The sequence below is a fragment of the Trachypithecus francoisi genome, unplaced genomic scaffold (genome assembly GCF_009764315.1).
Source record: "Trachypithecus francoisi isolate TF-2019V2 unplaced genomic scaffold, Tfra_2.0 Contig01474, whole genome shotgun sequence".
Classification (NCBI taxonomy): domain Eukaryota; kingdom Metazoa; phylum Chordata; class Mammalia; order Primates; family Cercopithecidae; genus Trachypithecus; species Trachypithecus francoisi.
In genome coordinates, this window is record NW_022681435.1 from 14,944,709 (window position 1) to 14,971,911 (window position 27,203).

The 27,203-nt window shown below is 38.0% G+C and overlaps 1 protein-coding gene and 1 pseudogene across 1 annotated transcript in view; both read left to right on the plus strand.

The window, feature by feature from the left end:
* The window catches only part of CCDC102B (coiled-coil domain containing 102B), a 353,588-nt gene that overhangs the window by 16,258 nt on the left and 310,127 nt on the right, over positions 1-27,203 (plus strand). Inside the window, exon 3 of the mRNA XM_033175326.1 lies at positions 3,417-3,449. The gene's annotated coding sequence lies outside the window, so the exon portion shown is untranslated. The remainder of the gene's footprint in view (positions 1-3,416; positions 3,450-27,203) is intronic.
* LOC117062152 lies at positions 19,209-19,536 on the plus strand (annotated as a pseudogene).

A 27,203-nucleotide genomic window follows, 5' to 3' on the forward strand; every position in this document is an offset into this window, starting at 1 on the left:
GATTTAATGTATTCGAGTTAACCATAAGTATTTTTCTATTTTTGATGCTGATATGATCACAAACCCCTATAATCTAGTTTCTGTGTCCTTTTGATCTGATTCCATTAACCCTTGAATGAAACTTTGGCTTATATGAAAACGTGCACACTCTCTTACACTTTCCTTCCCCAGACTTGGAATCAGTGATCCTTCCAAAATACCCTGGCTCCTTTTCATGGAAAATTGATTTTGAGGAACTATAATCTGGACTCTACATTTGCATATTGGGTTGGTCCCATCTGAGGTTCCATTGCCTCAAGGTCACTTTAGTGGCCAGAGGGATAAACAATTTTGTATAAATATGTATACATATATAATATAAACAATTTTGTATATGTATATATAATATAATATCGTTATATAATCTCCTAAACAATAATGCTAATTCAGGTATATGTCAGTTGTCGAATTTATTTGGATCAAAACTCTTCAGACAGACAATAGTCTTGAGATTTTGAAATCTCTGAACATCATTTCTCCTTCAGTAAAAGTACTGAAAATTGTTTGCATTAGTGCAAGCAAAGCTCTTTTTGGAGGAAATAAATCTTTTTATTTATTTTTATAAAACTGAACGCATCTCATATCTAAGGAGAATGGTTTACAGTTGTTGAGATTTAAATTATAGTATCTACTAAATACTTGCTATTTTTCTCATATAAAAGTACTTTCTCAGTCCTTTGGCTTTAGTACTCTAAGAGTACTCTGAGGAACTTTATTCATGTTATATGCTTTGAGTTACTCAAACATTAAAGTTCAGAAAGTGGAGAAGCTAATTTCAATAAAATATACTGCTTCAAGAGGGAAACTTAAATCTCTTTCCTCTGGGCCAGTTTTTATGGAAGCACAGGGCTTTTCTTCGATCACCCTGTGATTTTAAATTATTTCTAGTATTTCTATGGTGGATACCATAAACTGTTTGGTTAATAATAATCGTAGCTTCAAGTCTTTTTCCTTGAAATGTGTATTTGGCATTTCTTGAAGGCTTTTTTTTTTTTTTTTTTTTGAGATGGAGTCTCGCTCTGTCGCCCAGGCTGGAGTGCAGTGGCGCTCCCTGCAACCTCTGCCTCCCAGGTTCAAGCAGTTCTCTGCCTCAGCCTCTGGAGTAGCTGAAACTACAGGCGTGTAGTCTCACCATCACGCTTGGCTAATTGTTTATATTTTTAGCAGAGACGGGGTTTCACCATGTTGGCTTGGCTGGTCTTGAACTCCTGACCTCAGATGATCTGCCTGCCTCAGCCTCCCAAAGTGCTAGGATTACAGGCATAAACCACCGTGCCTGGCCTTCTTGAAGGCTTCTATAGGGATGTCTCATAGTGATCTTTCTTTTGTAACCCTCACCTGCCTGCAGACAACATGAATTCATCTATTTAGAGTTAAGGTTTTCCAGTTTTCTCTTAAAATTTTTAGGATACCCTAGTTCCCAGATCTATGTATATTAAAAAAAACAAACAAACTATGATTTTGAGTCATCCTTGCTATGCCAGTTACAGTTACAAGTTTTATAGACCAGGGACCATCATGGCTAAACATCCATCAGATAAGGGTGGAGCTCCCTTCCAGATTCTTGGGCTGGGGACTTCCCATAGACTGATTTAGCTTAGGGACAAAATAAAGACATCCAATGTATAAGGAGAACTAAATGAAAAAGAAAGATATAAGAGTTGGTGGGAAAGGTTATGCTAAAGCTAGAGTGACTCAGAGAAAAAGTAGACTCAGTTAATGATCTTTATGTCATTTCGCAAGTCTTTTTGAATAAAACAGCTCAGAAATGGAGCCAAAGCCAACTGCATCAGCCCCAAGCAGGCAAAGGGATTTAATGAGGTGGGTCTGAAAGAATAGTACTAAGAACTCATGCCTTTCACACACACTCTCTTTGTCCTGGAAAATAAGACTGCTGATTCAGAATTAAAAACTAGTGTTGTTTACTAAGAGTCAATGAAAACATTAAAGAACAGAGGAGAAATGTCATCACATCTTGGTTCCTTAATCTGTCAAAATTACAAATATTCTTGCTTAAGTCCCTTTGAAAATTACCTTGTGGTTGAGGAAGGAGCAAACAGGGATGAGAAGATATTTTAATACTCAACAATGGAGAGGAAAAGTAACCTTAGAGTCACAAGTTAGACAACTGTCTGTCTATCTATCTATCTATCTATATCTTTTAAACTTAAGCATGCTCTAAGAAGTTAGACAACTTTAGAGATTTCTTTGAAAAGAGCACTGAAAATATAGATTTCATAGTGTTTTGTTGCAATAAACCCTCATATCAACCTCGAGTGTTCAGAGTTGCTAATCGCTATAGATAATTAACTTTAGATTTAGGAAATAAACTCACAGTAGCTTGCTTAAATTGAGAATTTACCTAAGAGGACTTCCAAATTCCTTTATAGCTTCAAGGATTAAAAATGTTTTACACTTTATTGCATGTTTACCCTTTCCACTTTGGGATGCCTCGTAAAAGCTAAGATTATTTTTATCAACCTAGAAAGACCTTTAGGTTCCTTTACTGATAAAAATGGTGACATCTGCTGGAACTATGTAGTTCAGCACCAGAGTAAGGTCTGAACAACTGCCTGGACTCACATGTTGGCTGCGTTTCTGCATTTCCAGGAGAGGTAGCAGATACACTTGCAAATGGGGAAACAACAAAGTCTCTGCTTTATTTAGAATGAAGATTGATCACAGACAAAGCCAAGCTCTTTAAGACAAGATTTCAAGAGCTGAAAGCTTCTAGAATAATATCTTTGCAAAGAAACCCACGCTACTAAGAAGCTTAAAAAGTCAGAAAGCAATTAACAGTGGTTGCTATGGAAGCAACTGTAAACCTGTCCTCTGGGAAGAACAGAAGAGAATAGTCAGCTTCCCTCAGGGAAGTGGGTTCTAGGGCTCATTAAGGGGCACAGGTGACAGCAGACACCTAGCTCTGAAAAGACAAATAGTTAAGAAGTGCCTGTCTGTAAGTTTTTTTATTACCAGAGGCTGCAGCATTAGGGGTGTAGCGATTAGCCAGAACAGCAGGGTACAAACATAAATTATTATAAAATCCAGACTGTATTTTGTCGTCAGCATTGCAGAATGTTTTGAATGACACAGTATGACAACAACAAGGGATTATAGTCATCATCTTGCTTAGGGAGAAATTTTATGCATCATGTATATTTAAACCACAAATACCAAAGATTTTATGTGCAGTGACTCAAATATCACAATTTTAAGTCTGTTTCAGATTTGAAGAAATGCCTGCTAATTCAGCATTCTGAAAATGAGTATCCTTGTTTATTTTTTTCATATTTTTATAAAAGTTGACATTTTTATTTTTTCTCAGGCTAGAAATACTTGATAATTTTTGTTACTGTTCTCTAAATCTTATTTTCCAGAACTCGGCAGGATGAAGACAAAGTGTGTGAAAGGTATGAGTAGTTCTTTTAAATTCTCTTTTATCAACCTGCTCATATTTTCTAGGGATTGAGAACTGAGTTTTTATGGATATTCTTTTTTAAAAAAATTATTTAGCAATTGAATTTTCAGACCACAAAATACTTCAGGGTTTCATTTGATCCACGTTACCATATCTCTTGCAGCAACTCATTTTACTATTTCCTTCATGAAAGTTTATACAGGACTTGTTTAGGGAGAAGAATTTCTGAAACTATATATTGCTGAAATATCTTTTTATTATAGCAACATTTTATTTATTTATTTATTTAGAGACGGAGTCTCTCTCTGTCGCCTCAGCCTCCTGAGTAGCTGAGACTACAGGCGTGTGCCACCGCTCCTGGCTAATTTTTGGATTTTTTTTTTTTTTTTTTTTTTTTTTTAGCAGAGATGGGGTTTCACTATGTTGGCCAGGATGGTCTCAATCTCCCAACCTCTGGCGATCTGCCTGCCTTGGCCTCCCAAAGTGCTGGGATTACAGGCGTGAGGCAGCGCACCGGGCCTATAGCAGCATTTTAAAAGGACATTTGCTTGGGTATATAATTTTATATCCAACATTTTTTTCCTTAAATATTTAAAAATATCCTACTCCTTCTTTTGTTGCATCTATTTTTATTGCTATGTCTGATATTCTGATCCTTGCTTCTTTGCAGGTGATCTCTGACTCACTAAGCTTTGTAAATTTCTCTATGACTTGCATGTTCTAAAATTTCTCGCTAGCATTTTCAGTCATAGGTTTTTCTTTGTATATCCTGTTTGGCCTGAAGGCAAATCTGGCAATGAAAACCCAAGTGCTCACACACCCATGACTCTGCTGAACTGCTCGCACTTCTCACCAGGCGTCCTCATCACAATGCTTTGTCCATGTCCAGAACTCTTTAACCAGAGATGCATTTTTTGATATGTGATATATGAAGTCCAGTATAAACTAACCAATTAAAAACACCTTATGTTGTAAGATCTGTGTGCTCTGTTGTTCTAACTGAATATTTTTATCTACAAAGCCTGTATTGGGGTTAATTCCAACCTTAGAACTTGGCATTAGAGGGACATCATGTGGCAGTATAAGGTTATGCAGGCAGGCTTGTCGGCAGCATTCTTTGTGAATTGCTTTTTCTTGAGAGGTCAACTCTTCATTCACAGGATGCACTTTTGCTAACAATTATCATACGCCAAATATCATATCCTTTGAATGTTGTTTGCTCGTCAAAAGCAGTGATGATAATCTTAAATATAAAGTCCAGGAAGGGGATCTGTGAAACACAAACATCTTTCTCCAACTTGATGGTGAATTAATGCTGACTGTGAGCTAACATAAGAGCCTTATTATTTAAATTGTGTTTTTTAGTAGTATTCTGATCAAAACCATTATTAATGTTGTTGCCTTGCACTGCGCACATCTTTATATCATTGTGTTCTAATATCATGAGATAAGCATATGGTTCTCATATAATTTTGTAGTGTAATAGTGTTATGTGTGTGCTATGTTTTCTTTACATGTTTTTATTTTGAAGATTTACATCAGATCCAGTTATTTATAGGGCATTGAAGACCAAACATCTACAAACATCAAGTATTTTAGAGTTGATTTCTAGCAGAGGCTGAGGTGGGACTCTTGTTGGAGTGATTTAGTGAGGGAGCATCCTCAGGAGAAGAGCATGGGGGGATCAGGACAGGACAGGGAATCCAGCTCGGCAAGAATGTGTCTTACCTGGAGACTGGCTTCAGCTTGACCCCACAGGACAACTCTAGAGCATTGCTGTCCAGTGGAAATGTATTGCATGCCATACAGGTAATTTTAAATTTTCTAGTAGCCACATTTAAACACGTAGAAAGAAACAGATGGTTTAAGCACCTTGTTTGAACCAGTGCATCCAAAGTATTGACATTTCAGCATGTATCAATGTTAAACATTTGATAAGATATCTGTATTAGTCCATTTTCACACTGCTGATAAAGACATACCCGAGACTGGAAAGAAAAAGAGATTGAATGGGACTTACAGTCCCACACGGCTAGGGAGGCCTCAGAGCCATGGCGAGAAGTTAAAGGCCCTTTTACATGGAGTCAGCAAGAGGAATGAGGAAGAAGCAAACGCAGAAACCCCTGATAAACCCATCAGATCTCATGAGACTTATTCCCTATCACGAGAATAGCATGGGAAAGACCGGCCCTCATGGTTCAATTACCTCCCCCTGGGTCCCTCCCACAACACATGGGAATTCTGGGAGATACAATACAAGTTGAGATTTGGTTGGGGACACAGCCAAACCATATCAACATCTTATGTTTCTTTTTATACTAAATCTTTGAAATCTAGTGTGCGAACAATGTGTCTCACTTCAGCTGCTCGACAGACCTGTGTGGCGAGTGATGACGGTATCCAGTGGCACACACCTCAATCGCACAAGAGTTGGTCGCGTCTTGAGCCAAAGGGGTCAACGTTTGTATCCCCAATTCAGTTATTGGCTATACTCTGTCCTCAAGGGTTGGGAGGAGTAGTCTCAAAGGCGAAGTGGTTCCTGTTTGTCTGAGGGCAATTCTTCTTGAGAAAGTGTTCTCTTTGAGTTTTACCAGCAGGGGATGGGCATGGGGGTAACATGTCTGGGCACCTGAAAACAAAGCATTCTCGACAGTCCCTGGGGCGCTCACGTACACTTGCTTCTCACATTAAGTTCCTTCAGTGCACACAGGGCTTCTCCAGGATTACATTTTTTTTTCTGAGAAAACTATGAGGAAGGCTAGTGGGACCAATGATAGCTCCCACTGCAGGGTTGGTCCCAACACTCTCTCATACCCAAGATTTCCCTTCTCCACTAGTGTTTAGAGTCTCCTCCCCACTGACTGGCACTTGTGGTGGTGGTGGTGGCAGTGGTGTGGGGTGTGTGTGTGTGTGTGTGTGTGTGTGTATGTGAAGGGAGGGTTTTCTCAAACTCACATTGCTGCAGGATCCGACTCCCTGTTTATTTTGCCCTTATTAATGGCTGTGATTGGCAGTAGAATTAAATCCAGCAATGCTAGTAACAAAAGACATCCTGGTGGATCACCAGAGTGCAAAATATCTTCTACTCTGTCTCAATTATGTAGCAGCAGCCCAATTTCTTCATGATTAGAGTCAATTGCTCCTGCTAATATAGCAGCTTCTTTCTTAGCTAGTCACTTCACTAGCACAAAGAACATAAACTGAGCAGTAATAACTTTTAGTGCAATCCATGTTGTTCCTCCTGGTGGAAGTGATTTCTTCTGGGAATCAGGAATGCTGAACCCACAGAGATTATATTTGTGCACACTGGAAGTACAAATCCCTTGAATGTGGATGGCAGTGAATGGCTGCCTCCCACACTCTCTACCTGGACACATGTATTTTACATTTTGAGGACCATATAATGACGATTCATTTAATGCGTGTATTACATAATAAAGGATAGTACCCCATCCCCTTGCAGGGTGTCACATTGAAGCTCGTGATTCCCTGCATCTACAAAGCCTGCGTTATCACAGGCCATGGCTCTTGCATGCTGTGGGAGGTGGTAGGATGGATGGGGATATTCCTTGGTCATATGCCCACTGCTTTACCTCCATTTCTTTAAAGGGGGTCTCTGCAAATGAGGTGATCATATGTAGGATCCTATGTGAGCAGAGTAGACATTCTTTGCATTCTTGGATAAGAGGGCTCGCTGAGATATTACAGACAGGAAAGGCAGACTATTACCTGGAATACAGGTCTATCCCATCCAAGTTTACATATTACTTGGAAGAATGGAAGGGATCTGATATAATCATTTCCAAATAATGTCCAATAAAGACCTTCTGAGAGATGCTTTCAGCATTGGTCCCTGATGGTGGCATGACAGAGCTTCAGCAGCTGCTGTAGCTAATTCACCCTTGGCCTAAGGAATCTCTTGCCTTTGGACCCATGCATCTCTACCATGATGGCTGCTTCATCTGAGCCCATTGCATAAGCACCGGGATGACTGAGAATGGAGTCTGACTAAAATTTATTTGTTAATTTTTCTTGTCTGCTTGCTTGATGAGTGTCTCTTTGGCAGTAGCTGCTTCTGTGGGCAGTAACCTGATTTAGAAGGAGCTCCACACTTTGTTCCCACTCCCATGCCTCCCGTGTATCTCATCTGCATGCCTCTCCCCAGACCTCTCTGAATCCAGTCTACCAGGCCTGCTCCTCCTAGGCCTCTGACTGGACAGTCAGCACTCTCCATGATACACCCTTATCTCAGCCATATCTGTTTTCACACAAAGTGGATGGCCAGGCACATCGCCTGAACCTCTGGCCATTGGACTGTAGATAAGCAGCCATTTTTTTTTTTTTTTTTTTTTTCAGACCAGGTCTTGCTGTCACCCAGGCTAGAGTAGTGCAGTGGTGCAATTTCAGATCACTGCAACCTCCATCTCCCAGGATCAAGCAATTCTTGTGCCTCACCCTCCCAAATAGCTGGGATTACAGCATGTGCCACCATGCCCAGCTAATTTTTTGTATTTTTAGTAGAGACAGGTTTTCACTATATTGGCCAGGCTGGTCTCAAACTTCTGGTCTCAAGTGATCTGCCCAACTTGGCCTCCTAAAGTGCTGAGATTAACAGGCATCAGCCACTGTGCCATTCGGCCAGCTACCATTCGTTTTTGATATGCACCCAAATTTCTAGCAGGCTCACTGTTTCATGAACAAAGCCTGAGCTTTTAATTCTTTTCCTTTGCTTTTACTCACCCCACTCCCTGCTGCCATGATGCCATAGGTGTGAGCTTAGGACAGATACCTGTTCACTACTGGCAGGTGACATGAGAGTCTAGGTCAACAGTTTATGCAACTTACTTGTGACCTCTGAACCTGCTCATGTTTGATACTGGGTGTGATTAGTCCGTTGTACTATAGATTATGGCTGGGTCCACCTATAACTTGGTGTTTCTGAGAGCACACAATATAGTATTTTTGTCCATGAAGTCACTTGATGACTTTGTATCTCTGGTTCCACTCTGACCCAGTAGTAAATCAGGGACCATTTTATACATGGTGTATGTAGTTACTTTTTGCAGATGACATGCCTTCTTCCAAACGTAGAGATCTAGCCACAGCCTCTTGCTGGAGCTTACCAGAAGCTCCTCCTGGCATCTGTCTCTATTAAGACACATCTGGAAGTATGAGATGGCCCAGGTAGTAGGTTTGCTGCTACACAGCCTGGAACAACTGCAGAGCTTCCTTGTTTTGTGCTGCCTTCTGAAAAAGCAACTTGTGTCCCAAGATAATTGGATTATGATATCATTACTAGTATGACATATGTTGAATGAAGTGATATTCTAAAAATAAATACTTAAATAGATACTGCCACACAGTCCTGTGGTATATCTTAAAGAAGGATTTCTCAACCTCAGCACTATTGACATTCTGAGTCAGATAATTCTTCGTTATGGAGAAGCATCCTGTACAGTTTAAGATGTTTAGCAGCATCTTGGCTTTTACTCACTGGATTCCAGCAGCACCTGCCCCAGTTGAGACAACCAAAAATGTCTCCAAATATTGCCCAATGTCCCTTAGGGGATAATCAACCCCAGTTAAGAACCACTTGTTATATGATTCTCTAGAATTTATCCTGTATTGATAAAAATGAATGTTTGCTGTCATTTTAAAGGTCTAGGAAAATTTTTCTCCAACGTCAATCTGATTTTTGAAGAGGTTATAAAATCTTTGTTTCCTCAAGTTGTAAGATAGAAATGATTATAAAACTTAAAATCCCCATTATAGTTTCTATATGAAACATTTGCAAGTCACGGAAGGTTTTGCTTTGGTTTTGCAAGATTGTTACTCCTATACCGTGATCGGATCATTCATATGATCTCTAACATCGATGTGAGATTGACGTATGATGGAATAGGATGTTGGCGAACACTTGCTTTTAACGTGAGGAAAATCCACCAGTGCAGCAGTGAGGAGGTGAGGACCTTGGCCATTGCTGGAATTGGAGGTGGTGGAGTAGATCTGCATGAGTAACCCAGTGCTGCCTAGGACGGGATGGGTACATCTGTCTACAACTGCCTCAAGCCCTTTTATCCCTCACATTAACCTAAGCCCCATTTTAGCCTGTTTCAATAATAAAGTAATATTTAAATATGTATACTATGAATATGTATATATATATGTACTTATGAAGTATTAAGTATATAAATTACTAAAGTAGCACTGACTTATATTTGCTTTTGAAGTACCTTATTTATCAGTTTGCTCAGCATGGAGAAGGGAAGAAAATATTATTTGTTGCGGGAAGTCAGTGACCCCGAACGGAGGGACGGGCCGAAGCCGCGGTAGAAGAACATACATTGTGAAGATTTGATGGACATTTATTAGTTCCCAAAATTAATACTTTTATAATTTCTTGTACCTGTCTTTACTGTAATCTCTGAACATAAATTGTGAAGATTTCATGGGCACTTATCACTTCCCCAATGAATACCCTTGTGATTTCCTGTGCCTGTCTTTACTTTAATCTCTTAATCCCGTCATCTTTGTAAGCTGAGGAGGATGAATGTCGCCTCAGGACCCCGTGATTGTATCAACTGCACAAGTTGTTTGTAGAGCACGTGTGTTTGAACAATATGAAATCTGGGCATCTTTAAAAAAGAACAGGCTAACAGCGATGTTCAGGGAACAAGAGAGGTAACTTTGAACTGGCCGCCAGTGAGCCCGATGGAAACAGCTATATTCCTCCTCTTTCATAAGCAAATAGGAGAAATATGGCTGAATTCTTTTTCTCAGCAAGGAACATCCCTGAGAAAGAGAATGCACCCTGAAGGTAGGCTTATAGACGGCCCCTTTTTAAGGCGTCTCGTCTTTTATGGTCGAGGCCCGAAGGGATGAAATAAACCTGGGTCTCCTATAGCGCTCCCAGGCTTATCAGGTGGACAAAAATTCCCATCTAATAAATTTTGGTCAGACAGGTTATCTGCTCTCAAACCCTGTTTCCTGATAAGATGTTATCAATGACAATGCGTGCCCGAAACTTCATTAGCAATTTTAATTTCTCCTCATCCCGTGGTCCTGTGATCTCGCCCTGCCTCCATTTGCTTTGTGATATTTTATTACCTTGTGAAGTACATGATCTCTGTGACCCACACCCTATTCGTGCACTCCCTCCCCTTTTGAAAATCGCTAATAAAAACTTGCTGGTTTTATGGCTGGGGAACATCACGGATCCTGCCGACATGTGATGTCTCCTCTGGACACCCAGCTTTACATTTCTCTCTCTTGTGCTCTTTCCTTTTATTTCTCAACCCAGCCGAGACACTTAGGAAATAGAAAAGAACCCACGTTAAACATCGGGAGCGGATTCTCCCAATAGTTATTTCTTGAATCTTCCTCTCATACTTCAATGCCTGGTGCTCCTGTTGGGAATGTTGAGAAATAAAATCAAAGAGTAAATATTCTGGGGCAAGTTGGAGCAGCTCTGTAAGGGCCAGTCTAGTAGGTGCTCTTGTGGATGGTGGCAGCTTGTGTCATGTATGCATTGGACAAGTCCACATGGCATATGGCTGTGTGACACACAGCGCAAATAGTGTTAACTTTGGCCAGTGACTGGAGCTTATGGCAGCTTTACTCACAGATGTTTTGCAGTTGCTGTCAAGGCAAGTGTGTACTTACAAATGGCTTCCATCCAATGGTGTCCAGATTGTTTGGGGCAGGGCAAATGCAGGCAGGTCAGAGGGTCAAGCCAGTGTTAGCAAACATGCATGGGCTGCACCAATAGCATGCACCTTTCCCAGACAGGCATGATTGAGCGATGGATTACATTTCCTCCTCACAAGAAAACTGGATGCCTCTGTCGCTAAACAGAGCCCACTCTCAGTGCAATTCTGGGGTAGCTGAAGCATGGGGCTCTAAAGGGGACAGAAATGAAGAAACTGTGAATGTACTGAAGGGGATAGAGTTGTACTACAAATAAGACTCAGGAATAGGATTGCCAATGTTGAAATATTTTCAACTTTGCAATAAGGCAAATGCCTTCCATATTTGATTATCCTGAAGAAAGGAAAAGGTCCCTTACCCCAAATTTTGTCCAAATGTGAAGACTGTTCACACACACACACACACACACACACCCCTCAAGACGATATAGAAAGGTTTATTGCTCATATAACAAGGCTTTCTTGCGATAACAGGGTGGCTCCTTAGTGGGTCCAAAAATGGTTTGAGAGAACAGAGAAAGCAGTTGAGCCTGGGGTTTTTACTGAGGTTAGTGATAAGGAAGGAGTGGGGGTTCCCATAGGTAGTTTGAAATTCCCACTGGCACCAAAGGAGGGAGCACCTCAACGTTATTATAAACTTTCCCAGGTGCAGAGTAGAAGGAAAACAGGGAGAGGTGAGGGTTCAAACCTGTGCGTGGCCAAACATTAAAAAATGGTGGCTGACTGTGTGTTAGCTTCCTAGGGCCGCTGGAACAAGTGACTACAAACCGGTGGCTTAAAACAACAGATTATTTGTTGCCTCACAGTTCTGGAGGCTGGAAATCTGATATCAAGATGTCTCCAAGGATGATTCCTCTTGGAGGCTCTGAGGCAGCTGTGTTTCAGTCTTCTCTTTTAGCTTCTGGTGATGGCTGGCAGTCCTTAGCTTTTCTTGGCTCATAGAAGCATCACTGTGATCTCTGTCTCTGCCTCATCATGGTCTCCTTGTGTATCTGTCTTTGCGTCTCTTTTCCTCTTCCTATAAGAGCACCAGTCGTATTTGATAAAAGGCCCACCCTACTCCAGTGTGACCTCAACTAAATTACATCTTAATTACTTCCAGAACCCATTTCCAAATAAAGTCACATTGACAGGTACCATGGGTTAGGATGTCAACATATATTTTGGGGAAACACAATTCAGACCACAACTGACTATTAAATGTTACACGCCAGTCTTTGACAGAAGTGATTAATGCTTGTATATAAGGCAAACATAATGGCAGACATAACTTCTTGATGGTTAATTTATCCTTACTGTAAATTTAAGTGGTCATGGGCCACTGGCATAGATTGGGTAGGTGTCTGGTAGGGCTGAAAAAAATAATTTTCTCCATGTATCCTTTCTCCCTCAGTGCCATTGAGTTTCTGCTATGATTTTTGCCATTACTAACCATTGGGTAATAAGAATAAAATTTTGCTTCATTACCTTCATTAGGGGCTGCATATTGCTTTGTTTTCTAAATGTGCTGGGTATAGAGACAGAACAGTGATCACTTTTGAACTCTTTAAAAGAGACACTGTAATTAAGGTAATTTATGGCTGGTTTGTAACAGCTCTAGCTATATTTCTGGGGATGCCTGAATGTCTGGCTTTAACTTTTGGCCAAGATAATGGTAATGGAATTTATAATGTTCTGTTTAAATTCTGACCCTTAGGGCCAATTTTTTAACTTACGACTTTCAACTGGCATAATGGGTTAGACATCCTGACCTATGGGTCAGAGGTACATTAAAAATCTTGGGCCAGGCACACTGGCTCACACCTGTAATCCCAGCACTTTGGGAGGCTGAGATGGGTGGAACACCTGAGGTCAGAAGTTCGAGAGCAGCCTGGCCAACGTGGTGAAACACCATCTTTACTAAAAAAAAAAAATAATAAGCCTGGTGTGGTGACACACGCCTGTAGTCCCAGCTACTCAAGAGACTGAGACAGGAGAATCACTGGAACGCAGGTGGAGCCTGCAGTGAGCTGAGATCGTGCCACTGCACTACAGACTGGGTGAGACAGAGTGATACTCCGTCTCAAAAACCAACCAACCAACCAGTCAACCAACCAACAAAAAACTCTCTTACATCTCTGTCTTGAGCTCTCTGAAGCTTAGATTCATTACATGGTTCAATTCACAAAGCACATTAGTGTGTGAATAAAGACCCTGAGGAGTTAGCACTGGGATCTCTCAAATGCTCAATGCTTGCCTCCACTCCAGTCTCTTTCTCTAAATGGACCTATCAGTTGCCTTTAAACCAAAGCCTCGCAGGAGAATGCTCTGTGAAGTCTTGTCCTTTCAGATACCTGAACTCCTGAAATGTTTGGAGAGGTTGAGGGAAGGCTTGGGAGTAAAAGTTTGTGGTCTGAAGACACTTTAGTCATTTCAATGAGTGAATGCCTTATTAAGAAGAAAGAACTTGAAATTTTTCCAGTTATTATTATTACTTTGTTGTTGTTATTGTTGTCATTGTTTCTGTTTTTCAGTTGAATGTGAGCAGAAAAAGAAACTGGGGATAAATTAATTTTTTTGTCCTACAAGGTCATGACATTTTTATTTTGGATTTAAATTCTTTTGGATTTTGAAGTCTTTGGACTTGAATACTTTTAGAATTTGCATTTAATTTCTTTCTGAAAATACTGTTAATAAGACTATATCCAACATATGGGACATTTTCTATAATTGTAAGAATTTTATTAGCAGAACATCTTTAGGCAATTTATTATTTTAATATCTTACTGTTGTAATTCAGTTTCACCAAGGATCTTCTGATACGCTCTATTGAAATTCTTAAGTGGACACAGTTTGGATAGGAAATGAGATAGAAAAAAAGTTTTTGGCTTTGGTGGCAGATGTGTCTTGGAACTAATTAATTTGTTGTTCTGACTATTTTCAGATCCATATGGGAAAAAATCAATACTAACAACTATTGAACTGTGGAGGATTTAACATTTTCGGAAAATTTTTTGATACTCCTTTTATAAGAGTTGGGGGATTATGTCTTTTATCTTGAATCTGGGCCCTTTCAGTGACTAGCTTATAACAATATAATACAGAGAAAGTGAAGTTCCTAACTTGTAGGGCTAGGTAGAAAAGACCATACTGCATCCTCCTGGTTCTCTTGGCACATTTGTTTTGGAGCCATGAGTTGCTACATAAGAACCACCTGGAGTAGTGACCTGTAGGCGCTCGGGTTGACAGCATCAGTTGAGATCTGGTACCACAGATTCAACTACGTAGGACCAATCACCAGCCACGTGCATGAAGACGCCTCTCAATGATTCCCCAGCTGTGTGGTTACCCCCAACTGTTAAATTGCGCCAGCCAAGACTCCAGAGATGGTGGAGCATGTGTAAGACATTCACACTGCTTCATTCTGTGAGCATTGAAAAGTTATTGTACATCATTATGTTTTGAGTACTTAGTTATGCAGCAGTTATAACCAGAGAATGCTCTCCGAAGTCTATCCAAAGGGGTAGTAGTTAGCATTGGGGATGCAATCCAGTCAAGACTGAAGTTGGACATCCTGTCTGTTATTGAGTTTCCTTCCCCTAGGAAAATAGCCACAGTCCTGATGGGACCATGGCATTAACCCAGAGAGCCAGGAGAATGCAAAGCTGAGCACCGTCAGGGGAGACCTGTTCTTCTTCACTTCTGGAGTCAGTAGGAGAGACTCTTAATACCTTCCCAGTCACTGCCCACAGAGGTAGGAGAGGAGGCAGTGGAAGTGATGGACTTGTTGATGAGAAGACGTGGGATGTGCTTGGTTCAGCTCACATATTTCTATTTTCCTCACTGGGGGCCAGCCTGACCACAGAGAACATATGGCCCTGTTTCAGCTGCCCATGTTACACATGTAAGGGGCCTGGCTCACTTAGGGCAAGCAGATAGGGTTGTAGTGTCTTCTGTGACTAGGACTAATTCTGCAAGTCAACTAGGAAGCTTATTCTGTCCTGCCTCCCACACTGTATAGAACCTCCTACAACTTGGTCTGTGGAAACAAAATATTTTGTCCTTCAATGCCCTCATTTCATTTAAAAATTAATTGTTTAATGAAGATATAATTGTACATATTTATGAGATACATAATGATGTTTTGATACATATATAATGTCTAGTGATCAGATTAGAGTAATAAGCATATCTATCACCTCAAATATTTGGTACTTCTTGTGCTGGGAATATTAAACATTCTCTCTTCTAGCTATTTTGAAATATACTAGAAATTCTCATTAACTATAATCACCCTACTGTGCTGTCAAACACAATAACTATTTCTTCTATCTAATTGTATTTTTTTTTTTTTTTTTTATTTATTTATTTTTTATTATACTTTAAGTTCTAGGGTACATGTGCATAACGTTTATATCATGTATAACTCCCCAATGCAATCCCTCCTCCTCCCCCCTCCCCATGATAGGCCCCAGTGTGTGATGTTCCCCTTCCCGAGTCCAAGTGATCTCATTGTTCAGTTCCCACCTATGAGTGAGAACATGCGGTGTTTGGTTTTCTCTTCTTGTGATAGTTTGCTAAGAATGATGGTTTCCAGCTGCATCCATGTCCCTACAAAGGACGCAAACTCATCCTTTTTGATGGCTGCATAGTATTCCATGGTGTATATGTGCCACATTTTCTTAATCCAGTCTGTCACAGATGGACATTTGGGTTGATTCCAAGTCTTTGCTATTGTGAATAGTGCCGCAATAAACATACGTGTGCATGTGTCTTTGTAGTAGAGTAATTTATAATCCTTTGGGTATATACCCAGTAGTGGGATAGGTATCTAATTGTATTTTTATACCTATTATCCTACCTCCCTTCATGTCTCCCGCCCTTTTTCAGACTCTAGTAACCATGATTTTCCTTTCTACTTCTATGAGATAAACCTTTTAAGCTTTCACATATGAGTGAGAACTTATGGTATTTATCTTTCTGTTCCTGGCTTATTTCATTAACATAACGTCCTTCATGCTTATTCATGTTGTCCAATGGCCTCATTTCTAATCTCAATTTTATTACATTCAGAATTCAGGTGGGGACAGGGGAGTACCATTTGTTGGGCTTCTTTAAGATGCCAAGACAATTCTCCTGTATTTATCTCATACATTCAGTCATACTATTTACATGGTCATGTGATTCATCCAACCACAGACAGACAGAGTAGATCTTTATTGTTATTACTAATTTATAGCAAATTTTAAAAACATGCAATGCACAACATCTTGTCCTAATCCTTAGAAACAGACTCCAGATTTAAGCTTAGAAACCAGTCTTTCAATATATTATTGCCACATTAAAAGCTTCTTTCAAAAGAGTGAAACTTTGCATAATTTCTGGGCACTTAGAGTTACTTTTACTTTAACTATTTCTGAATGCTATCCATCACATGACAGGGTGATAAAACATTTGTAGATTACTAAAGAAAATAGTTCCAGTGTTTTCAGCTGGGAATCCTTTTCAATCATAATACATTTCAAAGGGCTGCCAGAAGATTTACTAACTTTTTCTCAGAAATAAATCTTAAACAGTTTGCTACCCAATGTGATAAGCTTTTTTCATAATCCAAACCATACTGAGATTGCACAAAAATTGACAAAGTCCCTAGCTATAGAATTCCTGAACAGTGAAATTATGGTTTCAGAGGTAGGAACAGCCCAATATCTTTCATTTCAAGAAAAACACAATTTTCTAACTTTTACCTCTACAGGCAAAAAATTTACTTCTAAAATTCTTTTGAGTCTTATACCTCAGTGTTTAAATTTTATCCCTAAATTAGTATTTTTTTCTTTCTTTTCGTCCACACAGATTCTATATCCTTACTGGGTTATCATCTTTTTTAAAAAAAATTGACAGTTTTATTAAAATATAAGTGATATATAAAACTGTACATATTTAATGTATACAATTTTATAATTTAGGACATATAGATATTCCCATAAAAATCATTACCACGATCAAGGTAATAAACACATCTATCACCTTATATAACCACTTTTTATGGTGAGAACATGTGACATAAGATCTATATTTATTTATTTATGTTTTAACTGACGCGTCATAACCATACACATTTATGGGGTACAGAGTGATATTTTGATACATGGATACAATGTGTAATGAGCAATTCAGCATAATGAGAACATCGTCATCTCAACCATTTGTCATTTCTTGGTGCTGGGAATATTCAAAATTCTCTCTTCTAACTGTTTGAAGATATACAGGAAGTTATTAGCTATAGTCATCCTACAGTGTTGTAGAACACTAGCACTCATTCCTTCTATCTAGTTATAATTCTGTATCCATTAACCATTCTTTTCCTCTTCTCTTTCTCTGCTCCCCTTCCCATCCTGTCGTAAACAGTATTCTATTCTCTACTTCTATGAGATCTTTTTATTTTTTTCTCTCCCACATATGAGAGAGAACACAGAGTATTTGTCTTTCTGTGCCTGGCTTATTTTACTTAACATAATGTTCTGCAGGATTATATCCTGGAAACAAACTTTTAAAGTGCATAATATGGTATTGTTAGCCGTAGGCCTGGTGTTGTGCAGGTTTCTAAAACTTATTCATCTTGCCTAACTTACCTTTTATACCCATTAAGCAACAATTTTCTATCTTCCTGTCTCCATCTAGCCCCTAGCAACTGCCATTCTCCTCTCTATTTCTATGAGTTTGACTATTATAGACACTTTATGTATGTTGAATCATGCAGTATTTCACCTTCTGTGACTGGTTTATTTCACTTAGCATAATGTACTCCAGATTCATCTGGGTTGTCACGTATGGCAGGACTTTCTTCTTTTCAAAGCTGAATACAGTGATACACCATTATATGTATATATCACATTTTTTTCCGTTCGTCTGTCAGTGGACATTAGGTTGTTGGGTTTTGGCCATTGTGAATAATGTTGCAGTGAACATGGGAGTTCAGATGTCTCTTTGAGATCTTCATCTTAATGCTTTTAGTTATATACCCAGCAATGGGATTGCTGAATCGTATAGTAGCTCTATTTTTAATTTTTTGAGAAACCTCTGTTCTGTTTTCCCTAGTCATTTCACCATTTTAAATTTCCACCAACCCTGTTAGAAGGGTTCCAATATCTCTATATGCTCACAAATACTTGTTATCTTTTCTGCTTTTGATAATAGCCTAACAAATGTGAGAAAATATCTCATTGTGATTTTTATTTTCCTTTCCCTGATAATTAGTGGTGTTGAGCACCTTTTCATATACTTGATGGCCATTTATATGTCTTCTTTGGAGAAACATCTATTTAAGTACTTTGTTCGTTATTAAACTGGTGTGTGTGTGTGTGTACGTATGTTGCTATTAAGCTGTAGAATCCCCTTATATAATTTGAACATTAACCCCTTGTCTGACTGCCTGAACTAGAGTTCCAGATACAATCGAAGATTTTCTCATTGTATGCATCCTGATGAGATTAGACCTGAATATAAAATCTAGAGCATGAGCAAACAGGCTGAGTGCTAGGCATCCATTTTACTGTCTGGTAGTTTTGTAGTCAGCGTGGTGACAGAAATTTCCTAATTTGACAGCTTCATACAGCTGTTTTCCCAAAGGAGTAGTTTTCAATTCTTTCATCAGCATTATGGATAGTAACCTCCTCTGTTAGCAACTTCTGGCAGCAATGATAGCACATTACCCAAATGCTTTGTAGGTAATAATGTTCTGGAGACATTCCTGGAAGCATAGCCTAAGTCGAGTGCTTTGGCCCTTCCTATATTGCAAGCTATTTAATATGTAGTAAGACATCCCTTTTTCAACCTAGCTAAAGCAGATTCTGTATATTTTATGTAGTAAAAGTATAGCAACATGCATAGGATGATAAACTCCAAATAACTCAGAATAGTGGTTTTGACTGGCAATGTGTGGCAGAGAAAAGCATAGAAGGAGGGAAATGGAATAAGAATGGGGAGTGCGATTGGGAAGGGAGCCGAAGCCCAGTCACCTTTCAAGGGCCCAGAAGTAGGGTTTTGGCCTAGGTAACGGGGCAGAGATGTGGTTCGGGATTCTCCCCTGACTCGCCACCATGGGCGTGTGCTTGTTTATTCCAGGAGTGGCTACTGCGTACATCCAGAGGTTCACTAACGGAGGCAAGGTAAAAAGGGTTGCTCATTTTGGGTATCACTGGAATCTGATGGAAAGACATAGGCGCATCTCTGGAGTTGATCGTTACTATGTGTCAAAGGGTTTGGAGAACATTGATTAAGGAAGCATTTTCCTGACTGATGAAAAAACAACTCAGTTATGGCCATCTACCCCTGCTAGAAGGTTATACAGTGTGTTATGTAACATACAACGTGTTATGTAGTGCTTAATAAAAATAAAATAAAAAAAAAGAATGGGGAATGCAGATAATTTCATGGCATTATTTTTCAATTTTTATTTCTTAAATGATTAGTGAGTGCCTGAATATTTACTATGTCAATTCTTACACTTTTTGTGTATGAGAAATATTTTCTTTAAAATAATCTCACCAGATATTCTTTGGAATTTTGTGGATGTGTTTTCTCAGCGATCATCATTCTTCTGATGATCTCTTATGAAAACTTAGATATCTCCAGTCTTGAGGATAAAGATACGAGTGATACAAACCAGTTAACAAGCTTATTGCAGATGATCTCAACCACTTCCACTCATATGCACATACACACCTCACATACCACACACATTACCACACATACAAAGATAAGAAACATAGCATTCTCCCTCCTTTCCTCTCTCTCTCCTCTCTCTCTCTCTTTTTGAGACAGTTTTACTCTGTCATCCAGGCTGGAGTACAGTGGTATGATCATGGCTCACTGCAGCCTCAACCTCCTAGGCTCATGCGATCCTCCCACTTCTACCTCCAGAAGAGCTAGGACCAGCGGGTACACCACTGCATTTGGCTAATTATTATTTTATTTAAAAAATGTAGAGATTGGGTCTTGCCTTGCTGCTGAGGCTGGTTTTGAACTCCTGGGCTCATGCAGTTCTCCCATCTAGTCCCCTCAAAATGTTGGGATCACAGACATGAGCCACCAAACCCAGCCAGTATTATCTTTTTATGTGGTGTATATTAATATATACATACTAAAATTGTAAAAACATGGAATGATTTTTTTAAAAAACAAACATGATTCAAATATTCTATTTTCTTTTTTAAGCACTCTGTATGTACAGACAGGTTAAAACTCAATTCCTCTCGCTCTTCTTCAAAGCCTTTTGATTGTAATCAATCTGTCAATACTGCTGTATAGCAGTTTCCTCTTTTGGAAAACAGAAAAAGCATATTAATTTTCTTAAAGTTTTTTGTAAGAGTTATTTTTCAGTTGGGTGTAAATTATTTCACAAAATATTTGAGGAGGTTTACAACCAAAATTATGACAAAAGCAATAGCAAGACTTTTGGCAAAATGAAAGGAACACAAATAATTCCCTCTTTTTGTCTTTTAAAATCCCATTTAAACATCCAGTAGTTAAAACAAAGGCAGAAAATTCTGCATGTTCACTGGAAATCAGTCAGAGGTTTGTGTATTCCACATTTTAGAGAACTAGAGGAATTGCTGCTAAATTTAGTATGAATGTAACTGAACTGAGCAAGCCTACATAGAAGTGGTATGAGTCTCTGAGACAAGGATATGCTGACAGCAGTGGTGGCTGAACATTCCAGATAGTACAAAATTTGAGGGGAGGGCTGGGCATGGTGGCTTACAGCTGTAATCCTAGAAATTTGGGAGGCTGAAGTGGACAGATTGCTTGAGACCAGGAGTTTGATGTTGCAGTGAGTTGTGATTCCACCACTGTACTCCAGCCTGGGTGACAGAGTGAGCCAATGTCTCTATTGAAAACAAAAGAAAAGGAAAGAAAAGAAATTGAGGGGAGAGGTTTGGAAGCAAAGATGGGCTAGGGAGACTGTTATGGACTGAACGTGTCTCCTCAAATTCATATGCTGATATCCTAACTCCCAATGTGATGGTGTTAGGAGGTGGAGCCATTGGTACGTGATTAGATAATGACAGTGGAGCTTTCATGAATAGGATCAGTACTCTCATAAGAGAAGCTTAAGAGAGAGTTCTAGCTCCTTCCACCATGTGAGCATGCAGGGAGAAGGTAGAAGTCAAGGAAGAGGAAATGAGCCCTTTCCAGACACTGACTGCTAACATTTGGACTTCCCAGGCTCTAGAACTGTGAGAAATAAACTTCTGTTGTTTATAAGTCACCCAGTCTATGGTATTCTGTTATAGCAACCTGCATGGAATAAGATGGAGACCATCAGATTAAACACTTCTAAAGTTTTTCTCTATTCTTTCACTTGGATTTATTGAAAAATGCAAGTAACTTGCATAGTTGGCATTTAGAAAACTATGCAGAGCCTAGAAGCAGAGAAAGTCTTAAACCTGATCTCCTTCAAAGAGAGAAATAGGCTTATGGGAGGATGTGCTCCCCAGAAAACCTCTCCAAGTCTTTGTTATAGTCACTAAGCTCCTGGCTATGGTTTGCATGAGGATCTAATTCATCATTATTTAGCTCAGCCTGCTGGACCTCTGGACTTGGAGACAGGCCCTGCTGTGACTGATGTGGGCAGGCTCAAGCACTGAAAAGTTGTAATGGAACAGAAAACAAGCATGGAATCTATGAAAAATTCCATACTTCAAAAGAAGGTAATCTCCATTTCTCTACACATGAAAGAGATTCTTACAATTTTATTATAAGAAATAGAATAGGGATATTTTATATTTATAAAAGCTACAATGTAAAGTACAAATATAAAAACTACAAATATTTCTATTTTGCTTGATATGGAATGAAATATGTAAAGCAAAATCTGCCACAAAATTGTTAGAAAAGTAACTGAAATGGCAGCTGTCATGTATCCATGTAATTAATCCATAATATATTTAAGACAAAAATAATATTTTAAAAATATTGATTACAAAATTGTATTAGTGATCAAATTAAAAATTTGAACTCAATATTGGAGAAATCAATTTTCTTACCAATAGCCATAGAAAACTATAGGAATCAATCATGTAGAGGACCAATAAAATAATTTCATAAATTACAAATAATAGAAATAGTATATAGAGTTGCTATATTTAACGTATAAAAATACACATGCTTGAAACATTTCACATACTGTTCTAAATAATTATGAAAGTATAGATAAAAGAGCTATTCAATCAACACTATTAAGAAAATAAGAAAATGTGATAATTCTAAATATTAAAATACATGAGATTTAGCCAAAGATTTAAATAGATATAAATACAAATTTTAAATAGTCTAATTATCAAAATTTTTTTAAAAAATCAAGCAAAGTTTATATATGGTTCATGGAAGATTTTCTGTAAGTATTATTTTGAATCACTAAGTTATTTCAGGCAAAGAAATAAGAGCAAAAGAAATAAAAAATGAAGATGAGTAAAATTACTTAGGATATTAAAATTGTTAAATTTATATCAATAAATTAGTCTACAGTAAATTAATCTAATAGTATCTATAGCTTCTAAAAGAAATATAACAAAAGCCCTTAAACAATAAATAGATGGTTCTCTGAACTATTCTATCAATACAAAAGAAAACACTCACAAATTGAAGTAAGAAAGGCAATATAACAGATAAGGAAGAGATTCAATAACTCTGTAAGAGAAAGTTATCTTCTATTTATTCTACTAAATATGCATACTTCAATAATGTTTTAAAATGCAAATTGCCAACATTGATTTAATAAGAAAATATCCTCCGTAGACTGATGACCAGGTCTGCCACATATAGTAGGCAACACTAGTTGTAAACTTCTAAAAGGCAAGAGAAGGCATGGCCAATGTAATCTTTATGTTTAAATGACTCTGCGTGGAGTTTTGCAGTAGGGTACCAAATGTGTACAGCTGCTATACTTGGTACACAAACAATGATCAAGACAGAAATGGAAAAGATATTGAAGTGTTACTTCTGGGAAAACTCAGAAGCCAAGTAAGTCAATTCAATAAGAAAAGGGAATGCAGATGTCCCCAGTATTTTCTAGGCCAAGTTATGTGCCACTACAGGCATGTCCTGTTAATGCAGTGTTGCATAGCATATTCATGGTTTGGAATGTTGTATCTGGGGTGTGTGTGCATGTGTGTGTGTGTGTGTGTGCACATGTTTGTGCGCGTGTGGGTAACCCATCTAAGAGCATCCTGAGTGCTGGTGAGAACTGGGTGGTGGTCAAGCCTCTGCTCCAGTGTTACCTCCTTTAAAGTGTCAATTCCATCATTTTTTTATCTAGAAATGTGCCCTACATCCATCAGAAAAGGCTTAACTATTACTAGGAAGCCTGCCTACAGCCCGAATTGAAATACATTCTGTTACATTATAATTGCAGTATGTTCTGAATTTTTTTCTCCTTATCCCTGACATTTTAAAGAATATACTGTGCTTGCTTACATAATAAGGACATGATATTAGCTTGCGTGAAGAAAAATGGCCTTTTTGTCTTTAGTAAGATTGTAGTTTCTAGTGAAAGCTATGATTTTATGTATGACTGTTGACATTCTTGCCTCTCCAAGGAATCCTTAGAAGATAAAATGTCTCTTTCCTCTTGGTAATATTATTTCAAAAATAGACTTAATCTAAAACAGCTGTTGAAATTGATCCCAAACTGCAGAGTAGGAAAAGGAAGAATAATTTTATTGGGTAAAACTATACATAACAAACTGGTCAACCAGATGGAATTTTCTCTTAAAAAACAACTAATGCTATTTTAAAAAATACATACTGGTGTGAAGAAAATTATATAAAATGAGTATAACTTTTTATTGCTTTATATTAATTCTTGCTAGATATTATTATTTCCTTTTTTCTATTTTATTTTGCTCTACTTATTTCCTCACAAATTAAACATTAAATAATATTTAAGATTTTAAAGAAAAAATAATAAGAAAAATTATAGCTCTAGTTGGAACTTTACTTTTGCTACATAGCTTCTAATATGCTTTCCTCTTTCAGAAGAATTTGTTGTGGTGTAAATTTAATGTTCTGAAGAGGAAAGGTTATACCTTACCTCACTTCTGTCCCCAAAGTCAGTGCATGAGCAAATCACATGTGCCTGGCCAACTGGAAGCTCCAACTGGAAATTTTAGCCCTTGAACAAATATTAGAAAGACAAGAGATGGTTAGAATTCGTTTACAAAAACAGCAGTGGTAGCTGTGTTCTGCAGACTTTGAAAAGATGGCCTTTTCACCTCTTCTCAGCTTTATGGTGGTGTCTTGATTTGTGCCTATATTACAAGCCAGTCTTCTATTTCTCTTAGAGTCCAGAAGTATTAACATGTTAAAAATACATTTTCATTTTATTTAAGGTATACAAAATTGATGTTGATACTTGAAGCTGAAGACATATATGTATATGTTTGTATTATACATGTAGATTTATAATGTATTATATATGTAGCTATATATGTATTCTATATGTATGTATTATATATGTATATATGTAATATATAAATAATTTGGTTTGGTTTCTATAAACACAATATTTTAGCAAATCAAATATGATCTTAAAATTGTACAAGTTAAACATGCTTGTGCTGCAGTAAGAATCAGTATTATTTAAGATATTTCCATGAGAGAAAAGAATGACAATAGATTGTTTAACACAATCTATACAGGGATAGCATGCTGGAAAACTCTAGCACACCATTATCAGTAGGACTCACAAAGAGATAAGACCTCTGTAGCTGTTATAATCTATAATGTAAGCATCACTGTAAATTGGTGGTTATGACCCCCAAAATCCAATGGTGCTGGAGCTTAGGATGCTAAGTGGAGAAGAGATTGTGATAAGCTCTGATAAGAGAAAAAATTCATGATATCTATAGCTTTAAAACTAAGTCATTCTTTTTATTTTTTTGAGAAATAGCTCCTGGCTTCTTGCTGGGACCCGGGAAGATTAAATGCTTGTTTCATACATGAATGAGGCAGAGGGGTTATTTGAAAGCCTTTTTAAGACTTGGTGGTTCCTTATATGCCAAATCCTTCCCCATCCCTATAGTAAGAAATGAGCAAAACAAACTTAACAAATAAAAAATACAACAACTTTAAACAAGCAAATCTATAAAGAGAGAGAGAAAAAAAAAAAAAAACTAAAAAAACCCCAAATGGATGAAATGATCTTTCAAATAAGAAATAACAACAGAATGCCACCCCTACCTAACAAAACAAAAGCAAAACAAAACAAAAAAAAACCACCGAGATACACTCAGGCTTGAAAAGAGCTTCTGAAAATTAAAACTATGAAAACACTATTAAAAGCTCAAGAGAAAGGCTGAAAACGATATTTAGGGAAACTCACAGCACATAATAAAGAAAGAAAAAGTTATGTAAAATATTGGGGAAAAATAAAGGAATTTTATTACCAGTCTAGTATGTTTAATATCTTAAAAATAAGACTTGTGGAGCCAGCTAATTGAGGTAAGAGAAAGAAGAAAATGTTTAACACAGTAATCAATAAAATTTCATATGTACTTAAAGACATGAGTTTCCATGTTTAAAGGACTCATTGGGTACTCAGCTCAAATAATAGACATGAATATGTAGCAAGACACCGTGATATTTTAGTTTACCAGCATTAACAGCTTCTAGTGGTCAAGGGAAGAAGTAAAGGTGAAGGGAAGAGGTGACAGTCACATACAAAAAAAATGAGATTAAGAATGACATCAGACTTCTCAACAGACATGTGGAGGGCCAGAAGACAATGGAACAATGTCTTACAATTTTTGAAGATGATGCTAAGTATAGAATTCTATACACATTCAAATTGTCAATCAGGGTTTTGTACAAACTAAAAATGTTTTAGATCTGTAAAGTATTCATTTATTTTTATAAGTCCTTTCTATGGAATGTAGATTTTTGCCAAAATGAGGGAGTAAACCAAAAGAGAAAAGAGGATATACAATACTCAAGATTTAGGGAAGTCTCGGGTGGCAGCTGGATTGTCGACCCACAGAGCAACCATGCTATTATGGACCAAACAGATGACCACACTTCTGAGAGTTCTGCAAGAACATTCCCCTCAGCCCTCACCCCTCTTTGGGGGTTACATTTGATGAAGAAAACTGCTTTGTTTGGAGTTTCAGGGGCAACTTGCATCAAAAGACTGATCACTGCAGGGGTATAAAGGCACAGTTATCTCACCTCAACTTGGAAGGGGCCATCTCAATTCCAGAATACTGAGGTAGTCTCCTTCTGCCAAATTGTCCTTCCTTCTCCATTTCACAGTTGTAATCTCAAGTGCATTTCCTAATAAACCTCCTGCACACTAAGCTCCATCTCAATTTGTGCCTTCTCAGAGCCATTTAGCACAGTTTGGTTTTAAACTATTTACATGAAATACTGTCTTAAAGTAAAGTTAACAAAAATAAGTAAAGTAGCCTGACACAAATTAAAGTAAAAATAAAATATGTAAGTAATGTTAGTGTACAAAATTCACACCCCAATGACCTGTAATATAGAGGAGTTTAAATTAGAATACAAGCTTTAAACTAGAATACCACCAATATGAAAGAGATGAACACAGTTAATTACGTGACTTGCTAGGTGTAAGATAAAAATAAACTTGCTCCTAAAGAGAAGGACACTGTATTACTTTATTTCAAGAATGAAGAGAAATTTTCTCATGAGTTATTAAACACTTTTGTTGTACTAGGTATCATTGATACATTCATTTATCCAGTCCTTCCAAAGACTTGTAATTGTACAACAGGAATCTTCAAGGACTACACAGTAAGGTGTAAGAACCAGCAAAGGAAAGATATAGCCATCGCCCAGTGTCACATTGTCACTATAAAAGCAAATGCGTGGTGCTATGGGAACCCAAGGACCAATGCTAAAGCTGATTTTGGTGTCATAACAGGGTACCAGTGAAAGTGATGTCTAAATTTAGGTCTGAAATACGAATAGGAGTTAGATGAATAATGAGAAGAAACAAGCAGAAAACCAGTAAAGTCCTTTCAGCAAGAAAGATAAGAGCT